This window comes from Jaculus jaculus, chromosome 19 (genome assembly GCF_020740685.1).
Source record: "Jaculus jaculus isolate mJacJac1 chromosome 19, mJacJac1.mat.Y.cur, whole genome shotgun sequence".
NCBI lineage: Eukaryota > Metazoa > Chordata > Mammalia > Rodentia > Dipodidae > Jaculus > Jaculus jaculus.
This window is the reverse complement of record NC_059120.1, coordinates 42,309,860-42,336,239: the sequence shown is the minus strand read 5'-3', so window position 1 is coordinate 42,336,239 and position 26,380 is coordinate 42,309,860. Positions and strand designations below refer to the sequence as shown.

General features: G+C 39.4%; 1 pseudogene; it reads left to right on the top strand.

The window, feature by feature from the left end:
• The first annotated feature begins 921 nt into the window (after positions 1 to 921).
• The window catches only part of LOC123455972, a 42,804-nt pseudogene continuing 17,345 nt past the window's right edge, over positions 922 to 26,380 (top strand).

Here is a 26,380-nt window from a genome sequence, read left to right as displayed (position 1 = left end):
TCTCTGGGATAAACAAGTCCTTATTTGGCTGAGGCTGCTTAACTGATTCTGCTTCCTTAATCGTGGACCTATCTGCATGGGCCACGTGGCTCACTAGGGTTGGCTAGCGCAGGACTACTTAGCTTGTGGGTCGGCTCTCCCCGGGGTCAGAAGATTGTTCAAGGTTCCTGAATAAACTGTTTAAAGAAGAGCTCTCGGGTTGCGTCATTCTTGCTGGTCGAGGTGGTCGCGACAAGTGGTGGCCCGTATGGGGAACCTCTCTCTCAAAGGAGGCTCAGAACTTTTTGCAGTCAGGGCAATGCTGGTAAGTTCCCTAAGGTAAGGTGGGACAATAAAGATCGCGGGGAAGCGACAACTTGTGCTCTACTCTGTAGATAAAAAGAGAGCGAAGAAGAGTTCACGGTGATAGCGAACCGAAAGTAAAGTCACTGCGGACCAGTGAGCAGAGTTAAAGGTAAAAGTAACTATGGGCGCTTCTCATTCGCACCCAATTTTTTTGGCTCTTCAGGAGCTGCTTCTGTCAAAGAATTTAAAAGTTAAGGAAAGTACCCTAGAGAGATTTTTGAATGAGTGCGATACTGTCACCCCCTGGTTTGCAATGTCGGGTAACCTAACAGTCACGTGCTGGGATAAGTTAGGGAGGGATCTGGACTTCGCTTGGGATCAGGGAACTTTAAAGGCAGGAGTTAGACCAATCTGGAAGCTGATTAGACTCGAGGACCAGAGTACTGCAGAGCAGTGGAGGAAGGACAAACAGATTTAGAAATGTTAAAGGAAGAAAGATCAGAGAAGTCAGGAGAAAGGGAAACAACAGACACGGACTGCTCTGATACAGATGAGGAGCTGCAAGCTTTGGTAGAGAGGATAGAAAAACATTCTTTGAAGGATAAGAAGGAAAAAGAAAAGTCAGGGCCCGATAGTATGGCGGGACAGCTGAACAAGATCCCTTCTGCTCCGCCATTGTACGATGAGTCGGGCAATCCAGCTCCCTCGGGAGGTTCAGGACGTTCCTTTTGCCCGGAAGTGTGGCGAGCTGTAAGATCAGAGCTACAACTTGCTTGTCCAGTTTTTCAAGATGCTCAGGGTAACCGCTGTGAGGAGCCTCTTGATTTTAAGGTCATCAAGTCCCTAGCTGAGTCAGTCAGAACATACAGCACAGGCTGCACCCCCAAGGAAAGAATATCTCTAGCTCTTTTTACTCTTAATTTTTAAAATTTGGACGTGGATGGCCTTTCCACGGCAGATCATCATCAACATCAAGGTGGATCCCTGAAAGGATATGTTAAATGGAAAGATGTGCTCACAGGAACGTGGCATGGCCCTGATCCTGTATTGACATGGACGAGAGGGTCTGTTTGTGTTTTTCCGCAGGATCGTCAGGATCCAGTGTGGGTGCCCGAGAGACTGACCAGAAAAGTCCAACATGAAGATCCTTCCGCTATGGATGCTGATAGGCCTGAGGTGGAGTCTGACTCAGGTGGAACCTCGATGGGGGATCTTGTCAGTGTTTCCAAAGCCTCTTCCGGTTCAATATAATGCCCAAGTTTTCCCTCGCTTTTTTGCTAGCAATAAAAGTTTAGGTCTCTCCTATTGGCCTTTGGATGGGGAAATTAGTCCCGTTGAAGGCAATGTTAGTGTACCACTAGTGGGAAGTTTGTGCTTTTTGTTGGTAAGTAATATTAGTCAAATAAGCCCATGTGTGATGCTTTATAATCAGTCTGCTGCCTGGATGGAAGCCCCTTGGAGCCCAGGCCAATTTTCAGTTAATGCCTCCTGGATTAGTGGTCGATGGCCTTGGAGTTATGGAGATGGCATGGATGTTCCCCCCTCAGCCTAGGTGGGCTCCCTTTTGTCATGGTGTTATTGGGAGCAATGGCTGGTCTCCTGGTGCTGGCCTTCTTGGTGGGCCTGTGGTGTCTATGCAAGATGAGGGTCACACAGCAAAGGAATGCAGCTATGATTATTCAGGCCTTTACAGCCATTGAGGCAGGACAGCCCCCTTACGCATGGCTTGCTGTCATGAAGAGCTAGAATACTCCGCACGTTCAGGTTGCGAGGCAAAGCACTGCACTCTAGGTATGCCGCCTGCAGTTAGCAGCCTAGAGGACAGCATGTCTGAGAGAAAGCAGGTTAGTGCCATCCTTTCCCCATAATATCCATCCTCACTCCCGCCTCTGGAAAAATTGGTACTGGATTTCACTACAGAGCTCAGACCTCTACTCTCACCTGTTTCGTTTAAAACAAAAAGGGGGAACTGTGGAGAGCTGCGATGTGCCGCACCCTAAAGATGGTGTCGGCTTCTGCCTTCCGCTAGCCTGATAGCAAGTGCTCTCTGGGATAAACAAGTCCTTATTTGGCTGAGGCTGCTTAACTGATTCTGCTTCCTTAATCGTGGACCTATCTGCATGGGCCACGTGGCTCACTAGGGTTGGCTAGCGCAGGACTACTTAGCTTGTGGGTCAGCTCTTCCCGGGGTCAGAAGATTGTTCAAGGTTCCTGAATAAACTGCTTAAAGAAGAGCTCTCGGGTCACATCATTCTTGCTGGTCGAGGTGGTCGCGACCATCCTAGACCTAATCTGAGCATAGTGGGCATGGGAAAGGAGAAGAGGGCAGAAGAGACAGCTCTCTTGAAACCTTACAGAAATGTTTATGAACCATATGCTAAGGTTTTCATCACAGCAATGGTCCCCCTTCTTGGTGCCAGTTTTCTGTATCAGTTACTTTCTCACTGCTACAAAAAAAAAAAAAAAAAAAAAAAGCTGACCAGAAGCAAATTAGGGAAAGAAAGTATTTATTTACAGCTTACATGTTTGAGGGGAGGGTTACTAGTGCAGATGACATGATGGCAAGAGCAAGTGCCATCTCATGACATCAGCAGGCAAGAAGTAAGAAGTGAGGCTAGAAAACCTCAACCCGCCCCCATCACCACCACCAGTGACTCACTTCTTCCAAAAAGGCTCGAACTCCTACATGATTCACAGCATTTCCAAGCAATGCCACCAGGTTGGCACCTAAGCCTTGGGAGGGCATTTTACATTCAACCCATAACAGCTCCTATAACGTAAACAGAACCCCACTCATTTCCATCATTGGATAACACAGGATAAATACTCTCATCCTAAAAGTGAAGAACTAGGAAGAATATAAAGGAATGATCAGTCTAAAATCAGGACAAAACCAGGCAGGGAAAACAACAAATCTTGCAGCTCCAGTCTTGTATGAGGGACTCATGACGGTATTATTGGGGCTCCAAAGGACTTGGATGGCAATACCTTCCTTTCCAGCTATTCTGCCTGTAGCACTTATGCTCTGTCTCTTTGGTCAGTTCCACTTTGACCTTGCAGATTTCTTTGGCAGATGTTCTATCTTCTCCAACATTGTGGGGTCTAAATTGCAACATAGGGTCAACCTTTATAACTTCATACAGTGGCTTCTCTGCAGCTCCTTTCAGGGACCCTAACCCTACCATACCTTTTCTGTCCTCAGAAGTTCGCTGGAACTGTGGTTCTGCATTCCATGGACCTCTCAGGATTTTATACCTCCACAACTATTACCATGTTATGGTGCCAGCCTGACCTCTTATATGCCTCCTGGACTGACCATGGCTAAACAGTCTCCTTGGTGGTTGTGTTTGAAAGGGAGGGGGCTCCTTCAGTTTAGGCTTTATTCCTTCAAATGAATTTGGATCTTCACAAGATGGAGCCCAGATGGGTGAGACTTTATGTCACCTTTACTATTGTCCCAGTGAAGCATGGGAAACTATTCTTTAACACTACTGATCTTAAAAAAAAAACAATTATAGCTGCTTTCTCAGCACCAGTTTAAATAATATTCTTTCTTAAGCCTTCATACAAACAAGTCCATCACATCTTCCTCCTTCATCTATAACAGAATGCTGATGGGCCCAATATTGTGCCATATTATGTAAGTTATGCTTTATGTAAGTTAAGCTTTATGGTAAATTTATCCAATATTCAACATCTACAAGTTTTCAGAACATAAGTATAATGTGGCCAGTTTTCAGAACATAAGTAGAATGTGGCCAGTTACTTTGACTGCATGTAACACTAACTACCTCTAGACCAGTTCCTGATAGAGTCTGTGTTCTCCTCTGAAACCTCATATGAGTTGGGCCTCTGCTGTCTGTGTTTCTTTAAGTATTTTTGTCCCCTAGGCTCCCACCTGACCATTAACCCCCTACTTACAGTATTCAAAGGCTTTTCTAGCCCAAAATTTCTGAGCTTTTTCAGTCCCCAAAGCCCACGAACTGCATGTACTTGTCACCAAATGGACCTGGTTCTTGGTACCAATTATCTGTACTGGTCATCTTTTCATTGCTGTGGTCAAATACATGAGCAAAATTAACTTGAGGGAGGAAGGGCTTATTTCAGGTGATACTTCAAGGTCATAGTCTGTCATGTCAGGAAAAGCATGGTGGCAAGAACTTGAGGAAGCTCTTCATATGGCCTCTGTCACAACAAAGCCCTGGGCAACAAGTGCTGGCAAACAGCCAGCCAGCTTTCTCCTTTTTAAATACAGCCCAGAACATCCAGCCCATGGAATGGTGCCTCCCATAGTTAGCTAGGTTAGATCTTACCTAATCTAAAAACATACTCTTTACAACATTTATTCATTCTATCAGTTCTGTGTCTCTAGAAAATTCACTAATGTAGTTGCACTCATAACAGTCATGCCATTATTGCATCAGTGAGTTCATTTTACCTGACACATTTGAACACAGGGTCCATAGGCAAGCAGGATTGTTGTTGGCAGTTCTATGGAGAAGTCTTCAGTGCTCCCTTCAGCACTACAAGAGCCACCTAGGAGGGAGGAAGCTTCCAGTTCAGTATCAGACTGATTTCTTCCTGTCCTGCAACCCAACTATGGCGTCTTCAGCAATATGGACTTGCTAGTTCTATATGCAAGCAAAAAGCAGTGGCAATAACATTTGCAGTTTATGGGTCCTCAGCAGTCTTCCTAACCAGTAGTTCATAGGGACATAGCCCACCCTGTGTACTAGGATTTTTACTCAACAACCCATGACTCCTAGAGGTGCCCTTTTCCACTTATAGGGTGACTTTGTTTAAATGCTTCAATTTCTGTTTTTATTATTCTACCACAAGCTTTTACAAATCTGTAAAAAAACTAAGGGTTTATATAAAGAAACCAGTTTTGAAGTTGGGCAGGATCTCTGAAAGTCCTTTCTCTATTCCATGTGAGTTTCAACTGGCCTTACATGGCTAAAGACATATTAAAAAAGAAATGTTATCAAGATAAATACAGCACAAAAATCTCACCATCTCTATCCATTATTTCATCAAAAAATAAATTTTGCAGAAGTGGGTATAAAGGATGCAAGAGTCAGAGAATTTGGATGAGTGCTGTGGAACACTCCCAGACATTGCATTGCCATGACATTCATGAGCTCACATTGACTGCCATAACTTACATAATATGGCACAATATTGGGACCCTCAGCATTCTGTTATAGATGAAGGAGGAAGACATGCCCACATCCCTCCCTGAGGAGTCATTGGTAGTTAACAGGAAAGATTTTCTGCATTGGTGTATCTACTAGTAAATTCATGTGCTCTGGAATAAATTCTCACCCACATTCATCCAGTCAATCCTGAATTAAGTTCAGTGGGACACAGCCACACACAAAGGAAAAGATAAAGAAAAGTAGAAGAAGGACTAGTTGGGAAGAAGAAAAGGTTCAATGGAAAAGGTACAGAGAAAGAACAGGAAGTAATGGGAGGAGACTATGATTAAATTACGTTATCTATGCATACAATTATAAGTAAAAATAGCATTGGAGGGATGGATAGATTTCTTAGCAGGAATTGAACTGAATGCTGATTGGCTAGTATATAGAATTCCAAACCAAAAGCTAACAGACAAACAAACAAACAAAAACACAACAACAAAAATGAGCCATATGGTTTGCTAAGGATACTCAGGTAAACTCCTGCAGTGATCACGACACTGTCTAAGATGCTGACTAATGTCTGCCAACATCTTCCTTTGGTTCATCTCTTTATTTCAAAAACAAACAAACAAAAAAAAAAAAACAAGAAAATTTGGGGCTGAATCCATAGTTTCGTGGGGGAAAAGTCTGGGGATAAAGGCAAGCATAGTCTAGTAATGAAGATATTTTAGTTAGATGCAGCCAGTAACATGAATCTCATGTCCAGTGAAAGCTTGCCACAGGAGAAGAAAAGGCACATTGTCTAGTCCATGAGGTGCTTGCTGGGTATGTAAGGTATCTTGGGTAGTTTCAGGTAAGGTATTGTAGATGAGTGAGACTATGTGTCAATTTTTTTTTCTGTGATTGGGTAAGTTCACTGAGAATGATATGTTCCAGGTTCAACCATTTTTCCTCAAATTTCTTTGTGTCATTTTTTCTTACTGCTGTATAGAATTCCATTGTGTAGATATACCACATCTTCGTTATCCATTCTTCTAATGATGGACATCTGGGTTGATTCCAGCTTTTAGCTATTACGAATTGAGCCGCTACAAACATGGTTGACTAGACAATAGGATGGATGGGGAGGGCGGGAAGGGCATCGAAGGGTGGAAAACAGTAATCTGGACCCAAACGGCAATGGTACCATAAAATTCTACTTCCTAAAAGACAGACCAAATGGCTGAACCTTCAATAGACCCTTACAGGAAACACCTGAACCACAAGACACTGGAGAGGGTAGGATCAAGATTAACCTAAATCTTCTACATCTTCCCTCCCTCCCTCTCCCCCTCTCCTCACCCCTCTCTCTCTCCTCTCTAGCTCTTGTATATTAGTTATGTTTTTCCTCAAGTTCTTAGTGGGCACTAACCTGTAACCCCCACTACCAGCTGCCAATACCAATATCTGTCCAAGCAACTCATTGTCAAACCTAATTAGCAACAAATAACCTGATGTGATGCCCACACAAGTGCAATAGTGGCACACAGCCATGGTGGGGAACCAACTGCTCTTATTTGACTAACTGATCCCCTCAGTGGTACGAGGCCCATAGCTGGAGCTGGGAAACAAGTCAGAACCATACCCAAACATAAGCCCACTCTCTAATATCAAGCTACCATCAATCATGGGGTACAAGAGGGCCTACCCCTATCAAACTCTCTATCAAAAAAGTGTTATCTCAATTTTCCGGGTGCTAACTTACTCTCCGTTGGAGAATCTGCTTCTCTTTTTCAGATAGATGCAGATCCTAAGGAGAGAGCTGCCCCAAATAACTCAAAAGGGGCCCGACTGAAACTAAGGACAATTGGCGAAACAAGCAAGGGTGATGTTTTCCTGATGAACCGGATACCAGCACAAAGGGGAAGGAGACCAACACAGAGAAAAATCAATTCCTACCAAATCAGAGAGCCAGAGCCTCAGAGGCCCCCAACACTGCAGCACTGAAGCAGACCAAAAATGAACCAAACATGGCTCAGGGAAATTTTGCAGAAGAGGGGGTGGAAAGAATGTCAGAGTCACATGTTGGGTCATGATATGCAGAGACATTTATTGTACCAGTAACTGTGGGCTAACTCCACAATGCACAACCCATTTACATCAACAAGGAGGGTCCAATAGGAGGGGGTAGATCACAGATGAGCCTAAACAATGGTACTAAACTGCCTGTATTTGCTGAAAAGAAAACTAATAAATTAAATTAAAAAAAAAAAGAAAAGAAAAGAAAAGGCACATTGGCTGTGAGCTATCCAGGGTACTGAATCTTTCCTACCTTCATTGTTGATTTTTTATTTTTTTACTTTTTTTTAAACAAGTACAGCAAATTGTTTGTGTCCTTGTCCTAGATACACTATGAATACAGTATTGAATTCTACTTTAAGGCAAACCTTATCTCCTGGTTACAAGTGAAAAGGAGAAAATTACCCATAAACCCATTACCTCCAAGCAAGTATGTCTATTAGCTAGACTAATTTTCATTTGGTCATCTTAACACATATTTAAAAATACCAACCTGAACATTCACTGCCATTCTGTGCATTTTTTTTTTACATACTGGCAAATGTACTTTTGTTATCATACATTATTTAGGTATCTTTTAAGGTAGATTTTTAGCATTTTATCATATTATGTTTCATAATTGATCAAGTCATGCTTATACCTTGGTTGTCAACTTTTTGTTTTAAATATCACTTATAGCATTGCAATAAATAGTTTTATGGTAAATTTATCCAATATTCAACATTTACAGTTATATCCTGAGATGGAGTGTTGAAAATGCATTCCTTGCAATCAATTCTTAAGGGACAAGAAAAACTTAAATTTTAGCCTAATAAAACTATAATGTTGATATTTCACTATTACTTGAAATAAAAGCAAATAGAAAATCAAGAAAAAACAACATTATGCTAACATTAAGTTATGATGGAAATTTTTCTTTAATATCTTCAAAAAGGGTTAAAACCTAATTATAAAACCTATAAACCTTGAAAGTAGATATCAGCATGAATGAGACCAGGCCCAGCTCTCTTCCCACTGGTCACTAAGGGACTAAACTAGAATGTATGACAATAGGCCCTGGCCATTTTCTATTCATTCTTTTTTTTCTCAATTTTTATTAACATTTTCCATGATTATGAAATGTATCCCATGGTAATACCCTCCCTCCCCCCAACTTACCCCTTTAAAATTCCATTCTCCATCATATCCCCTCCCCATCTCAGTCTCTCTTTTATTTTCATGTCATGGTCTTTTCCTCCTCTTATAATGGTCTTGTGTAGGTAGTGTCAGGCACTATGAGGTCATGGCTATCCAGGCCATTTTAGGTCTGGAGTGGGGCACAGTATAAGGAGTCCTACCCTTCCTTTGGCTTTTACATTCTTTCTACCACCTCTTCTGCATTAGACACTGAGCTTTGGAAGCTGTGATGGAGATGTTACTCAGCACTCCAGTCACTTCTTTCCAGCACTATGATACCTTCTGAGTCATCCCAAAGTCACTGCCATTTGAAAAGAGAAGATTCTCTACCCAAAGCTAGAAGAGCATTAATATAAGGGTATAAATATTAAGAGAAGTGCTTACTGGCAGTTTGATAAGCATAGTATATACATTTTTCCAGACATCAGCCAATGTTACAGCCCTAGGGCTCATGACTACCCCTGTTTTAAGTTTTCAGTATCAGGGATGTGTTTCTCCCATGGAGCGGGCCTCCAGTCCAATTGGAGGGCAGTTGGTTTCCACCATGACAGATGTGCCACTATTGCACCCATTGGCTCATTTGGGCTGGCTGGCCAATTATAAGGCTTGCAGCGTCCACTGTAGAGTATCTTCACTGTTGGTATCTCTCCCATTGAACTGCATGCAGAATGGCTACTTCCAGCTTTCTGTCAGCTGGTCTACATGGAGGAGGCTATCCTCTCAGTTCTAGCAGGATTTCTCAGTGGCCGTGCAGCCCAAGTATGTGGAGTCTTCAGCAATAGGGTCTTACCATCTATTCCTGGTGGGAAACCAAGGTCTTGGCAATAGCCTATAATGATTTGGGGGCACCAAAAACCTCCCTGGCCAACAACTCATTGGAGCTATCCAATCCCTGACACTGAAAATTTTCTAACAACGATCTACAGTTCCTGAGTGTTCCATTGTCTGAAACCAGAGGGTTCCATATGATTTATTTGCATCCTATTAGATTTATATTAACCCTCCCTCCACCTTTCCTTTACTCAATCTCTTCCCCTGACCTCACATTGGGCCTTTTCAACCCCAGTTATCTGTTCTTCTACTTACATATATGCAATACCATCCTATCTTCCCTTTATATCTCCTTTTTAACTTACTGGCCTCTGCTACTGAGTTTTTTCCTTCTCACCAGAAGCCCAACCATCTGTAGCTAGTATCCACATATGAGAGAGAACATGTGGCGCTTGGCTTTCTGGGCCTGGGTTACCTCACTTAGTATAATCCTTTCCAGGTCCATCCATTTTCCTGCACATTTCATAACTTCATTTTTCTTTACCTCTGAGTAGAACTCCATTGTATAAATGTGCCACATCTTCATTATCCACTCATCAGTTGAGGGACATCTAGGCTGGTTCCATTTCCCAGTTCTTGTGAATTGAGTGGCAATAAACATGGTTGAGCATGTACTTCTAAGGAAATGGGGTGAGTCCTTTGGATATATGCCTAGGAGTGCTGTAGCTGGGTCACATGGTAGACCAATTTTTAGCTGTCTTGGGAACCTCCACACTGATTTCCACAATGGCTGGACCAGATTGCATTCCCACCAGCAGTGCAGAAGGGTTCCTTTTTTTCCACATCCCCCCAACACTTATGATCATTTGTTTTCATGATGGTAGCCAATCTGACAGAAGTGAGATGGAATCTCAATGTAGTTTTAATCTGCATTTCCCTGATGACTAGTGACATAGAACATTTTTTTGGATGGTGATGCACCATCTGTATTTCTTCTTTTGAGAACTCTCTATTTAGCTCCATAGCCCATTTTTTAATTGGCTTGTTTGGCTTCTTATTATTTAACTTTTTGAGTTCTTTGTATATCCTAGATATTAATCCTCTATCAGATATATAACTGGTGAAGATTTTTTCCCATTCTGTAGGTTGCCTCTTGCTTTATTCACAGTGTCCTTTGCAGTACAAAAACTGTAATTTCATGAGGTCCCAGTGGTTAATCTGTGGTTTTATTGCCTGAGCAATTGGGGTTGTATTCAGAAAGTCTTTGCCAAGACCAATATGTTGAAGGGTTTCCCCTACTTTTTCTTCTACCAATTTCAGAGTTCCAGGTCTGTTGTTAAGGTCTTTAGTCCATTTGGGTTTAATTCTTGTGCATGGAGAGAGAGAAGAATCTATTTTCATCCTTCTACAGATACATATCCAGTTTTCCCAGCACCATTTGCTGAAGAGGCTGTCTTTTCTCCAATGAGTATTTTTGGCATTTTTATTGAATATCAGGCGGCTATATTACCTGGATTTACATCTGGGTCCTCTATTCTATTCCATTGATCTACATATCTGCTTTTGTGCCAGTGTCATGCTGTTTTTGTTATTATGGCTCTGTAGTATAGGTTAATATCAGGAATGGTGATACCTCCCAACATATTTTTGTTGCTCATTATTATTTTAGATTTTCAAGGATTTTTGTGATTCCAAATGAAATTTTGGATTGATTTTTCTATTTCCATGAAGAATGCCTTTGGAATTTTGATGGGGATTGCATTAAATGTGTAGATTGCTTTTGCTAAGATTGCCATTTTTACAATATTGATTCTTCAAATCCAGGAACAAAGGATGTTTTTCCATTTCCTAGTGTCTTCTGCAATTTCTCGTTTAAGTGCTTTATAGTTTTCATTTTAGAGATGCTTTACTTGTAGTTAGGTTAATTCCAAGGTACTTTATTTTCTTTGATGCAATTGTGAATGGGAGTGATTCTTTGATTTCATCCTCTGTATGTTTTTTGTTAGCATATAGGAAGGCTACTGATTTCTGTGTATTAACTTTGTATCCTGCTACATGGCTGTAGGTGTTTATCAGCTCTAAAAGTTTGCTGGTAGAGTCTTTAGGGTTCTTTATATATAGAATCATGTCATCTGCAAATAATGATAACTTGATTTCTGCCTTTCCAATTTTATGTGAGTCTCTTGCCTTGTTGCTATGGCTGAGACTTCCAGTACTATATTAAATAAAAGTGGAGACAGTGGACACTCTTGTCTTGTTCCTGATTTTAGTGGAAAAGCTTCCAGATTTTCCATATTTATTAATATGTTGCTGTAGACTTGTCATAAACAGCCTTTATTATATGGAGATATGTTCCTTCTATTCCCAGTCTCCATAGGACGTTTATCATGAAGGGATGCTGGATTTTGTCAAACACTTTCTCTGCATCTAATGAGATGATCATGTGATTTTTGTCCTTTAGTCCATTTATATAATGGATTACATTTATCGATTTGCTTATGTAGAACCATCCCTGTATCTCTGGGATAAAGTCTACTTGGTCTGGGTGAATGATATTTCTGATATATCCTTTATTCTGTTTGCCAAAATTTTGTTGAGAATTTTTGCATGTATGTTCATGAGGAAGATTGGTCTGTAATTTTCTTTCTTTGTTCTATCTTTGCCTGGTTTTGGTATCAGGGTGATGCTGGCTTCATAGAAGGAATTTGGTAGGATTCCTTGTTTTTCTATTTTATGGAAAAGCTTAAGAAGCAATGGTATTAGTTCTTCCCTGAAGGTCTGGTAAAATTCAGCATGAATGCATCTGGGCCTGGGCTTTTTTTAGTTGGGAGATTTTTGATGACTGTTTGGCTCTCCATGCTTGTTATAGGTCTATTTAAGTGATTAATCTCATCTTGATTTAATTTAGATAGGACATATAAGTCAAGGAAATCATCCATTTCTTTCAGATTTTCATACTTTGTGGAGGATATGTTTTTATACTATGTCCCTATGAGTTTTTTAATTTCTTTGGCATCTGTTGTGATGTTACCATTTTCATCTCTAATTTTATTAATTTGTGTCTCTTCTCTCTTTCTTTTGGTCAGATTTGCTAAGGGTTTATCAATCCTGTTTATCCTTTCAAAGAACCAACTCTTTGTTTCATTGATACTTTGGATTGTTTTTTTTTTTGTTGTTGTTGTTTCTATTTCATTAATTTCTGCCATAATCTTTATTATTTCTTCCCATCTACTGATTTTTGGTTTGCCTTGTTCTTCTTTGTCCAAGGTTTTAAGGTGAAGTCATTTACTTGCAACCTTTCTAATTTTTTAATATAGGCGCTTAAAGCTATAAATTTACCTCTTAGAACTGCCTTCATTGTGTCCCAGAGATTTTGGTATGCTGTGTTCTCATTATCGTTTAACTCTATAAATTTTTTTGATTTCCTTCTTGATTTATTCATTGACTCATTCATCATTTAGTAGTGTATTGTTTAGTTTCCATGATTTTGTGTATGCTCTATAGCCTTTCTTGCTACTGATTTGTAGTTTAATTCCATTGTGGTCAGATAGAATGCAGAATTATTTCAATTTTCCTGGATTTGTTAAAATTTGCTTTGTGTCCTAATATATGGTCTATTTTAGAGAATGTTCCATGTGCTGCTGAAAAGAATGTATATTCTGCAGCCTTTGGATGAAATGTCCTGTATATATCTGTTAGGTCCATTCCTTCTATGACCTCATTTAGTCCAGATGCCTCTCTGTTTATTTTTTGCTGGGATGACCTGTCAATTGATGAGAGTGGGGTGTTGAAATCCCCCACTACCACTGTTTGGTGTTATCTGTGACCTTAGTTCTAATAGCGTTTGTTTGATGATTTTGGGGGCCCCCATGTTAGGTGCATATATGTTTAGGATTGTAATGTCCTCCTGTTGGAGGGTGTCTTTAACCAATATAATATATAGTGACCTTCCTTATGTTTCTTACCTAATGTTGGACTAAAGTCTACCTTGTTATATATTAGGATAGCAACGCCTGCCTGTTTTCTAGGTCCATTTGCTTGAATCACCATTTTCCAACCTTTCACCCTAAGACAGTGTCCATGCTTTGTAAAAAGGTGGGTTTCTTGGAGGCAACAAATTGAAGGATCCTGCTTTTTAACCCAGTCTGTGAATCTATTCCTTTTGGTTGGGGCATTGAGGCCATTGATATTAAGAGATAATATTGAAAGGTGTGTATTCATTTTTGACATTTTTTTGTAGTTCTTCCAGTTTTACCTTTGCTCTCTTGTGTTAACTAGTATTTGAGTATTGTTTGTTTCTTCCTAGTTCCTTATATGTGTGCTTTTCTTTTTCTTCAGCATGGAGAATTCTTACAAGTATTTTCTGTAGAGCTGGTTTTGTCTTCAAATACTCTTTTAGCTTGCTTTTGTCATGGAATGTCCTTATTTCTCCATCTATTTGAATGGATAGCTTTGCAGGATAAAGTAACCTTGGTTGACAGTTGTTATCTTTCAGGACTTGGAATACATCACTCCATGCCCTTCTGGCTTTTAAAGTTTGTGTGTTGAGTAATCTGCTATAATCCTGATAGGCTTGCCTTTGTAGGTAACTTGATTTTTCTTCCTGGCTGCTTTCAATATTTTTTCTTTGGTTTGTGTGTTTGGCAGTTTGATTATAATATGGTGAGGAGAGGTTCTTTCCAGGTTTTGTCTGGCTGGTGTTCTAAAGGATTCCTGTATCTGCATTGGCACCTCTTTCCCTTTGGGGGAAGTTTTCTTCTATGATTTTGTTGAAGACGTCTACTATGCCTTTGGAGTGAAATTCTTCTCCTTCTACTATGCCCTGAATTCTTATGTTTGATCTTTTCATAGTGTCCCAAATATCTTGAAATTCCCACTCATACTTTTCTATTAGTTTGTCTTTGTCTTTGTTGGACTGTATTAGATCTGTCACATGGTCTTCTAGCTTAGATATTCTGTCCTCTCCTTCATCCATTCTACTGGTGAGATTTTCTACAGAGTTTTTTTTATTTCATTAACTGTGTTCTTCATTGCTAATAATACTGACTGGTTTTTCTTTGTTATTTCTATTTCCTTATTTATGTCTAGTATTGACCTCTTTATTTCATTAAATTGATGTCCTATGTTTTCTTTGATTCCTTTGATTTCCTCTTTGAGTTTTTTGAACATATTTATAATCATTCTTTTGAAATCTTTCTCAGGCATTTCCTCTAACTTGTTCTCACTCAAGGTCATTTCTGATGTATTAATACTTTTTGGTAGATTTATATTGTCTTGATTTTTGGTGTTTCTTGTGTTATAATGTATATATTTTTGCATCCTGGATTATTTAATGATTGGATTTTCTAGTTAGCTGGGTATTATTAGATGTATCAGATAATCTGATGTTATATAACTTCATCATAAGAGCTTAAGGAGTTAGATGAGGCTCTCAAGACTCTCAGAGTATTTATCCATGAGTAGGAATTATGACAACCAGATCCTCTAACTGTCCCTTAAGGTTTGTGGTACCCCACCCACACCCTTAATCCTGACAAGGAGGTTAAGATTTCTGATCTGTTGAGGGTTCCAAGTCAGCTTGTGACCAGGTGAGACCCTTCCCTGGTGTAATCCCAGTTACCTCTGCTCCTGCTTCAGTCCTGTTGTTGGTTCAAGTTGGCGTGGCCGGGTCCCTGGACTGCTGCTCTGTTCGCTGGAGCTGGGTACTGGCAGTGGGGAGAGGAGGCTGCTGATGCTACTCTAGTTCTCTCACTGTTCTCCATGTTCTTCTACCTTGTGATCTGCTCCTCCGTTGTTCACTGCTGTTCTCCCTTCATGTTTCTCGAGTTTGTGGAGTGTGAGTGGAAGATACCCTCACCTGGCTTTTCCTGCAGCTCAAACCCAATGCTCAGGATCTCTTCTACTTCTCTGCTGCCATTTCACTTTCCTATACACCTCACTTTTTAGTAAAAGTGTGTATTTTGCTGAGGTGTTTTTTGGCTCCCCTGCCAAGGCTGCTTTGGCGGGGTACCAACACCGCCATCTTAACTGGAAGTCTCTCTTCTATCCATTCTTAAGAGAGTAGGCCATACAGGAAGAGGCTCTGACTTCCACCCATGAGTCAACAAGAGATAAGCACACAGGACTCTGTCCCTGCCCAGTGTTCTGAGTCCAGGGCCCTCCCTGAGCTCTCCCCTGCCCATGAACTAGAATCCATCCTCTGCACCGAGCTTCACACAGGATCTGTTCAGGTTGAATTGTATGTGTGTCTACATTGTGTTCTTTTCTTATGTTTGTGACATCGGTTTTTGTTTTATAACATTTCAGCAGTTTAATTTCTCTTTACAATTGGTTCTTTTTATAATTCTTTGCAACTTTTTACCTGAAGTGTTAACCTATTGCCTTGTGACTGTCATTCAACTTTATACATTCACAAAAACCTTCACCTCTACATTTTTCATGTAAAGTAGTCTCACTATTATCTATCATAGCTCTAACCCATGAACTTCCCACATCATAATATTTATCCTGTTTATTTCCTCCTCCATTCTTTATTTCTATTCTTCAATATTGATAATGTTTTCTCTAAGATAAAAAGTCTATGGATCACTCCTGTAACCAGTAACCAAGTATTACTGCCTCTGAGACATAATGTGGTCAAAAGTGTTACACAAAGGGTCTTCTATACCTAAGCAAAACCAGGATTGCAGATGAGGAAGTGAGGGCCAAGATTGTGACTTTATGTTTAAAGTAATAACTAGTGAGACGGTCTTTAGGAGGTCACACAGTTAATGAAACAACCAGCTGCAGCTGGGGAAAAAGGGAAGACATATCCATTCAAACCCCTCTACAGTGGAAGCCAAAACTACTGATGTAGGGGACATGCCAAAGAAACAATTCCAAATACTACTTTTAGAAAGGACTGTTGAGGCCTTTGCGGAGAAGTAGATAGATGACAAGAGGGGAACAAGAAATGCTACAGAGCTGCAGCAGCAAACACAGCATCAGAATTGACACAAAACAGAGACATAGATCTGTGGAAGAGAACAGAAGATACCCATGTAAATATAGCTACAGACATCTGAATTTGGATTGAAACATCAAAACAGAAAGAAAAAAGCCTTATTGGTGAAATTTTAAAAATTGGTGCTGGGCAGAAAAAAAAAAAAAATCGACACATAGTCTCACTCATCTACAGCACCTAACCAGAATCTACCCAAGATGCCTTAGGTACCCAGCAAGCTTCTCGTGGACTAGACAATAGGATGGGTGGAGCAGGGGGAGGGGAATGGGAAACACAAATCTAGACCCAAACAGCAATGGTACAATAAAATTCTACATCCTAAAAGGCAGACCAAATGTCTGAACCTTCACCAGGCCCTTACAGGGAACACCTGACCCACAAGACACTGGAGAGGGTATGATGAAGACTGACCTTAATCTTCTACAGCCCCTCTCTTTCCCTCTTTCTCTTTCTCTCTCTTCTCTATATCTCTTCTATATTAGTTATCTTTTTCTTTCTTTTCTTAGTGGGCACTGACCTGTAACTCCCAGTACCAGCATGTGGCTATCATCCACAGTGAGCTTTTGACCAGAGAGACCTACAAGGTTTCCTAAAAGAAAGACAGATTTCTGTCAGAGTACTTGATGACCCATCATAGGTTAGTGGTAAGACCCTACTGCTGAATTCACATTATGTGGCTGACATGTAAGATTGAATGGCATGGCTGGAAGCTGGAAGAGAGTCAGTCCCCAGACAGTCAGCACATCTAGTGCCAGAAGGTGCTATATAGGTGACGGGGGAAATGACCAATATCTGTCCAAGCAACTCATGGTCTCACCTACTTAGCAGCAAATAACCTGTTGTGATGCCCACACAAGTGCAATAGTGGCACACAGCCATGGTGGGAAACCAACTGCTCTTGATTTGGCTAACTGATCCCTTAGTGGTACAGGACCAATAGCTGGAACTGGGAAACAAGTCAGAACCATATCCAAACATAAACCCTCTCTCCATTAACAAGGTACCATCAATAGTGGACTACAAGAGGGCCTACACCTATTAAATTCTCTATAAAAAAAGTAAGGGTTACCTCATTTGTCTGGCGCTAACTTACTCTCCATTTGAGAATCTGATTGTCTTTTTCAGATAGATGTAGATCCTAAGGAGAGAGCCACCCCATCATACCTCAAAAGGGCCTGGCTGAAACTGAGAGAAATTGGTGAAACAAGCAAGGGTGCTATTTTCTTGGTGAACCAGTTACCAGCACAAGGGTGAAGGAGATCAACACAGAGAAAAATCAACTCCTACAAAATCTGAGATCCAGAGACCCAGAGACCCCCAACACCTCATCCCTGAAGCAGACCAAAAATAAACCCAACATGGCTCAGGGAAACTTTGCAGAAGAGGGGGTGGAAAGAATGTCAGAGCTACATGTTGGGTCATGATATGCAGACATTTATCCTACCCATAACTGTGGGCTGTCTCCAGAATGCATGACCCATATACCTCAACAAGGAGGGGCCAAGGGGAGTGGGTAGGTAATGGATGAGCCTAATAATGGTACCAAATTGACTGTATTCACTGAGTACAAAGCTAATTTAAAAAAAAACTGGTGCTGGGGAAATTGGATATCTATATGTTGAAGAATGAAAATAGATTCTAACCTTTCTCTACACAGAAGAGTCAACTCTGTGGTGGTTCGAATATTAAAATCTGTCCCCCATAGCTTCATGTGTTTGATGAATATTGATCCCTAGTTCATGGTTCATTTGGGAAGGTTGTGGAGGATTTGGGAGGTGGAATCTTATTGGAGGAAGTGTGTCACTGGGGTGTTACAGCCTAGCTCTGCTTGCCATACTCAGGTCTCTCTACTTCCTTTCTGCTCATATGAAGATGAGATATCATATGTCTACTTTTCACACGTTTTGCCCACCTTGATGAAACTTTCCCTCCAAACTGCAAGACAAAATAAACATTTTTCTCCCTTAAGCTGCTTCTCATTGGAAGTTTGTCTCAGCTGTGAGGAAAGCCACTGGTACAAGTCCAAATGGGTTGAGGACCTTAACCTAAGACTGGTAATTCTGAGAACTGATAGAGGAAAAGTCAAAGAAACAGTTCACGATATAGGCATTGGTAAAAACTTTCTAAATAAGACACAAGTGGCTCAGAAAATAAGGCCAATAGTCAACAAATGTGACCTCATGAAATTAAAAAGCTTTGTATAGCAAAGAAACTATTAGTAAAACTACCAGACAGCACAATATATGAAAATCTTTGCCATCTATACATCTGACAGATTAATATATACAGTTAGAAAAGAACTCAAAATAACTAAACAACAAGAAATAAAACAACCTTCCAGGCATGGTGGTGCACACCATTAATCCCAGCACTTGGTAGGAGGATCACTGTGAGTTCAAGGCCACCCTGAGACTACATAATGAGTTCCAGGTCAGCCTGGGCTAGAGTGAAACCCTACCTCAAAAAATAAAATAAAATAATCCTAATATCTGACAAGGTAGACTTTAGTCCAACATTAGTCAAGAAAGATAAGGAAGGTCACTTTATATTGATTAAGGGCACACTCCAACAGAAGGACATTACAATCCTAAACATATATGCACCTAACATGGGGGCTCCCAAATTCATCAAACAAACACTATTAGAGCTAAGGTCACAGATAACACCAAACACAGTGGTAGTGAGTGACTTTAACAACCCACTCTCATCAATTGACAGGTCATCCCAGGAAAAAAATAAACAGAGAGACATCTGGACTAAATGAGGTCATAGAAGGAATAAATAACAGATATATACAGGACATTTCATCCAAAGGCTGCAGAATATACATTCTTTTCAGCAGCACATGGAACATTCTCTAAAATAGACCATATATTAGGACACAAAGCAAATCTTAACAAATTCAGGAAAATTGAAATAATTCTGCATTCTATCTGACCACAATGGAATTAAACTACAAATCAGTAGCAAGAAAGGCTATAGAGCATACACAAAATCATGGAAACTAAACAATACACTACTAAATGATGAACGGGTCAATGAAGAAATCAAGAAGGAAATCAAAAAATTTATAGAGTCAAATGATAATGAGAACACAACATATCAAAATCTCTGGGACACAATGAAGGCAGTTCTAAGAGGTAAATTTATAGCCTTAAGTGCCTATATTAAGAAATTAGAAAGGTCACAAGTAAACGACCTAATGCTTCACCTTAAAGCCTTGGAAAAAGAAGAACAAGGCAAACCAAATCGGTAGGTGGGAAGAAATAATAAAGATTAGGGCAGAAATTAATGAAATAGAAACAACAACAACAACAACAAAAAAAATCCAAAGAATTAATAATACAAAGAGTTGGTTCTTTGAAAGGATAAACAAGATTGATAAACCCTTAGCAAATTTGACCAAAAGAAAGACAGAAGAGACACAAATTAATAAAATCAGGGATGAACATGGTAACATCACAACAGATTCCAGAGAAATTCAAAAAATCATAGGGACATACTATAAGAGCATATACTCCACAACGTATGAAAATCTGAAAGAAATGGATGATTTCCTTGATCTATATGACCTACCTAAAGTAAATCAAAATGAGATTAATCACTTATATAGACCTATAACAAACATGGAGATCCGAACAGTTATCAATAATCTCCCAACTAAAAAAAGCCCAGGCCCAGATAGATTCACTGCTGAATTTTACCAGACTTTTAAGGAAGAGCTAACACCATTGCTTCTTAAGCTTTTCCAGGAAATAGAAAAAGAAGGAATTCTACCAAACTCCTTCTATGAGGCCAGCATCACCCTGATACTAAAACCAGGCAAAGATAGAACAAAAAAAGAAAATTACAGACCAATCTCCCTCATGAACATAGATGCAAAAATTCTCAACAAAATATTGGCAAAGAGAATACAAGAATATATCAAAAAGATCATTCACCCTGACCAAGTAGGCTTTATCCCAGAGATGCAGGGATGTTTCAACATACACAAATCTATAAATGTAATATATTACATAAATGGGTTGAAGGACAAAAATCACATGATCATCTCATTAGATGCAGAGAAAGCATTTGACAAAATCCAACATCCTTTCATGATAAAAGTACTACAGAGACTGGGAATAGAAGGAACATATCTCAATATAATAAAGGCTATTTATGACAAGTCTACAGCCAACATATTATTAAATGGGGAAAAACTGGAAGCTTTTCCACTAAAATCAGGAACAAGACAAGGGTGTCCACTGTCCCCACTTCTATTTAATATAGTTTTGGAAGTCTAAGCCATAGCAATAAGGCAAGAGACACACATAAAAGTGATACAAATTGGAAAGGAAGAAATCAAGTTATCATTATTTGCAGATGACATGATTCTATACATAAAGGACCCTAAAGACTCTACTAGCAAACTGTTAGAGCTGATCAAAACCTACAGCAATGTAGCAGGATACAAAATAAATACACAGAAATCAGTAGCCTTCATATATGGTAACAACAAAAACACAGAGGATGAAATCAGAGAATCACTCCCGTTCACAATTGCAAAAAAAAAAATAAAGTACCTAGGAATAAACCTAACCAAGGAAGTAAAGAATCTCTACAATGAGAACTTTAAAACACTCAAGCGAGAAATTGCAGAAGACACTAGTAATGGGAGAAACATCCCCTGTTCCTGGATTGGAAGAATCAATATTGTGAAAATGGTAATCTTACCAAAAGCAATCTACACATTTAATGCAATCCCTATCAAAATTCCAAAGGCTTTCTTTATGGAAATAGAAAAAAGAATCCAAAAATTCATTTGGAATCACAAAAAAACCTCGAATATCTAAAATAATACTGAGCAACAAAAATGAGGCTGGTGGTATCACCATACCTGATTTTAACCTATACAACAGAGCCATAGTAACAAAAACAGCATGGTACTGGCACAAAAACAGACATGTAGATCAGTGGAACAGAATAGAGGACCCAGATGTAAGCCCAAGTAGCTATAGCCACCTGATATTCGATAAAGATGCCAAAAATACTCAGTGGAGAAGATACAGCCTCTTCAGCAAATGGTGTTGGGAAAACTGGATATATATCTGCAGAAGGATGAAAATAGATTTTTCTCTCTCTCCATGCACAAAAATTAAGTCCAAATGGATTAAAGACCTTAACATCAGACCTGAAACTCTGAAACTGCTAGAGGAAAAAGTAGGGCAAACAGTTCAACATATTGGTCTTGGCAAAGACTTTCTGAATACAACCCCAATTGTTCAGGCAATAAAACCACAGATTAACCACTGGGACCTAATGAAATTACAAAGATTTTGCACCGCAAAGGACACAGTGAAAAAAGCAAAGAGGCAACCTACAGAATGGGAAAAAATCTTCGACAGCTATATATCTGATAGAGGATTAATATCTAGGATATACAAAGAACTCAAAAAATTAAATAATAAGGAATCAAACAAGCCAATCAAAATATGGGCTATGGAGATAAATAGAGAGTTCTCAAAGGAAGAAATACAAATGACATATAAGCATCTAAAAAAATGTTCTACATCACTATTCATCTGGGAAATGCAGATTAAAACTACATTGAGATTCCATCTCACTCCTGTCAGATTGTCCACCATCATGAAATAAATGTTGGCGGGGATGTGGAAAAAAAGGAACACTTCTACACTGCTGGTGGGAATGCAATCTGGTCCAGCCATTGTGGAAAACAGTGTGGAGGTTCCTAAAACAGCTAAAGACTGATCTACCATATGACCCAGATATAGCACTCCTAGGCATATATCCAAAGGACTCATCTCATTTCCTTAGAAGTACGTGCTCAACCATGTTTATTACTGCTCAATTTATAATAGCTGGGAAATGGAACCAGCCTAGATGTCCCTCAACAGATGAGTGGATAATGAAGATGTGGCACATTTATACAATGGAGTTCTACTCAGCGGTAAAGAAAAATGAAGTTATGAAATTTGCAGAAAAATGGATGGACCTGGAAAGGATTATACTAAGTGAGGTAACCCAGGCACAGAAAGCCAAGCACCACATGTTCTCTCTCATATGTGGATCCTAGCTACAGATGATTGGGCTTCTGCGTGAGAATGAAAATACTTAGTAGCAGATGCCAGTAAGGTAAAAAGGAGTCATAAAGTGTAGAGAAAGGAAGAATAGGTTGATATTGTATATATGTAATTACAATGATTGTAATGGGGAGGTAATATGATGGAGAATGGAATTTCAAATGGGAAAGTGTGGGGGTGGGGAGGGAGGGAATTACCATGGTATATATTTTATAATCATGGAAAATGTTAATAAAAATTTAAAATCAAAACAAAACAAAAAAAATAAGCCAGGTTTGGCTTTATTTGCAAATAAATAAATAAATATTTTAAAAATAAAATAAAAAAAAAGATCATTCACCCTGACCAAGTAGGTCAGGTTTATCCCAGTAGGATAAACCAAGTAGGTTGATCCCAGAGATGCAGGGATGGTTCAACATATGCAAATCTATAAATGTAATCCATTTTATAAATGGGTTGAAGGAAAATATCACATGATCATCTCATTGGACACAGAGAAATCATTTGACAAAATCCAACATCCCTTCATGATAAAAGTCCTACAGAGACTTGGAATAGAAAGAACATATCTCAATATAATAAAAGCTATTTATGACAAGCCTACAGCCAAAATATTACTAAATGGGGAAAAACTGGAAGCTTACCCACTAAAATCAGGAACAAGACAAGGGTGTCCACTGTCCCCACTTTTATTTAATATAGTTCTGGAAGTCTTAGCCATAGCAATAAGGCAAGAGACACACATAAAAGTGATACAAATTGGAAAGGAAGAAATCAAGTTATTATTATTTGCAGATGACATGATTCTATACATAAAGGACCCTAAAAACTCTACTAGCAAACTGTTAGAGCTGATCAAAACCTACAGCAATGTAGCAGGATACAAAATAAATACACAGAAATCAGTAGCCTTCATATATGTTAATAACAGACAGAGGATGAAATCAGAGAATCGCTCCCATTCACAATTGCATCAAAAAAATAAAATAAAATAAAGTACCTTGGAATAAACCTAACCAAGGAAGTAAAGAATCTCTACAATGAGAACTTTAAAACACTCAAGCGAGAAATTGCAGAAGACACTAGAAATGGGAGAAACATCCCCTGTTCCAGGATTGGAAGAATCAATATTGTGAAAATGGCAAATTTACCAAAAGCAATCTACACATTTAATGCAATCCCTATCAAAATTCCAAAGGCATTCTTCATGGAAATAGAAAAACAATCCAGAAATTCATTTGGAATCACAAAAATCCTCGAATATCTAAAATAATGCTGAGCAACAAAAATAAGGCTGGTGGTATCACCATACCTGATTTTAACCTATACTACAGAGCCATAGTAACAAAAACAGCATGGTACTGGCACAAAAACAGACATGTAGATCAGTGGAACAGAATAGAGGACCCAGATGTAAGCCCAAGTAGCTATAGCCACCTGATATTCGATAAAGATGCCAAAAATACTCAGTGGAGAAGATACAGCCTCTTCAGCAAATGGTGTTGGGAAAACTGGATATATATCTGCAGAAGGATGAAAATAGATTCTTCTCTCTCGCCATGCACAAGAATTAAGTCCAAATGGATTAAAGACCTTAACATCAGGCCTGAAACTCTGAAACTGCTAGAGGAAAAAGTAGGGGAAACAGTTCAACATGTTGGTCTTGGCAAAGACTTGCTGAATACAACCCCAATTGCTCAGGCAATAAAACCACAGATTAATCACTGGGACCTCATGAAATTACAAAGATTTTGCACTGCAAAGGACACAGTGAAAAAAGCAAAGAGGCAACCTACAGAATGGGAAAAAAATCTTTGCCAGCTATATATCTGATAGAGGATTAATATCTAGGATATACAAAGAACTCAAAAAGTTAAATAATAAGGAATCAAACAAGCCAATCAAAAAAATGCGCTATCGAGCTAAATAGAGCATTCTCAAAGGAAGAAATATGAATGGCATATAAGCATCTAAAAAAATGTTCTACCTCACTAGTCATCAGGGAAATGCAGATTAAAGCTACATTGAGATACCATCTCACTCCTGTCAGATTGGCCACCATCATGAAAACAAATGATAATAAATGTTGGCGGGGATGTGGAAAAAGAGGAACCCTTCTACACTGCCGGTGGGAATGCAATCTGGTCCAGCCATTGTGGAAATTAGTGTGGAGGTTCCCAGGACAGCTAAAGATTGATCTAGGATATGACCCAGCTATAGCACTCCTAGGCATATATCTGAAAGACTCATCTCATTTCCTTAGAAGTACGTGCTCAACCATGTTTATTGCTGCTCAATTTTAGCTGGGAAATGGAACCAGCCTAAATGTCCCTCAACTGATGAGTGGATAATGAAGATGTGGCACATTTATACAATGGAGTTCTACGCAGTGGTAAAGAAAAAGAAATTATGAAATTTGCAGAAAAATGGATGGACCTGGAAAAGATTATACTAAGTGAGGTAACCCAGGCCCAGAAAGCCAAGCGCGACATGTTCTCTCTCATATGTGGATACTAGCTACAGATGATTGGGCTTCTCCATGAGAATGAAAATACTTAGTAGCAGAGGCCAGTAAGTTAAAAAGGAGACATAAAGGGAAGAGAAAGGAAGGGAGGCGGGTACTTAATAGGTTGATATTGTACATATGTAAGTACAATGATTGTGATGGGGAGGTAATATGATGGAGAATGGAATTTCAAAGGGGAAGTGAGGGGGGAGGGAATTACCATGTGATTTTTTTTATAATCATGGAAAATGCTATTAAAAATTTTTAAAAATTAAAATAAATAAATAAATAAAATAAAATAAAACAACCCAATCAAAAATGGGGTATGGAACTGAATAGAAACATCTCAAAATAACAAATGCAAATGGCTGGGCTGGAGAGATGGCTTAGTGGTTAAGGCATTTGCCTGCAAAGCCAAAGGATCCCGGTTCAACTCTCCAGGACCCAAGTAAGCCAGATGCACAAGGGGGCACATGTATCTGGAGTTCATTTGCACTGGCTGGAGACCCTGGCATGCTCGCTTGCTCTCTCTCTCTCCCATCTTTCTCATAGATACATAGATAGATAGAAAGATAGATAGATAGATAGATAGATAGATAGATAGATAGATAGATAAAATATATTTTAAAAAAATAACGAAATACAAATGGTCAGGTGTGGTGGTGCATGCCTTTACTCCCAGCACTCAGGAGACAGAGGTAGGAGGATTGCTGAGTTTGAGGTCAGCCTGAGACTACAGAGTGACTTCCAGGTCAGCCTGAGAGTGAGACCTTAGCTCAAAAAATCAACATGAAAGAAAGACAGGCAGACAAATGGCTAATAATTTTAAAAGTGTTCAAAATTCTTAGCCATGAAAACGACTATCATCAAAAAATCAAATAAAAAGTTGCCCTAGAAGGTATAGGGAAAGACAAAACTTTGTTTACTCCTATTTTAAATGCAAACTGGTTGGCCATTATGGAAGTCAGTGTGGAGGTTTTTTAAAAAAGTTAAAAAGCTATCATATGACCCAGTTATTTATATACATTTATGAAAAGTGTCAATACAAAACTTTTACAGGGCTGGAGAGATGGCTTAGCTGTTAAGCGCTTGCCTGTGAAGCCTAAGGACCTCGGTTCGAGACTCGATTCCCCAGGACCCACGTTAGCCAGATGCACAAGGGGGCGCACGCATCTGGAGTTCGTTTGCAGTGGCTGGAGGCCCTGGCACACCCATTCTCTCTCTCTCTCTCTCTCTCTCTCCCTCTTTCTCTCTCTTTCACTGTCAAATAAATAAAAAATAAATAAATAATTTTTTCAAGCCTTACTATGTGTACTCCTTTCTTGGGGTACTGTTTTCTGAAGCCACAGACACG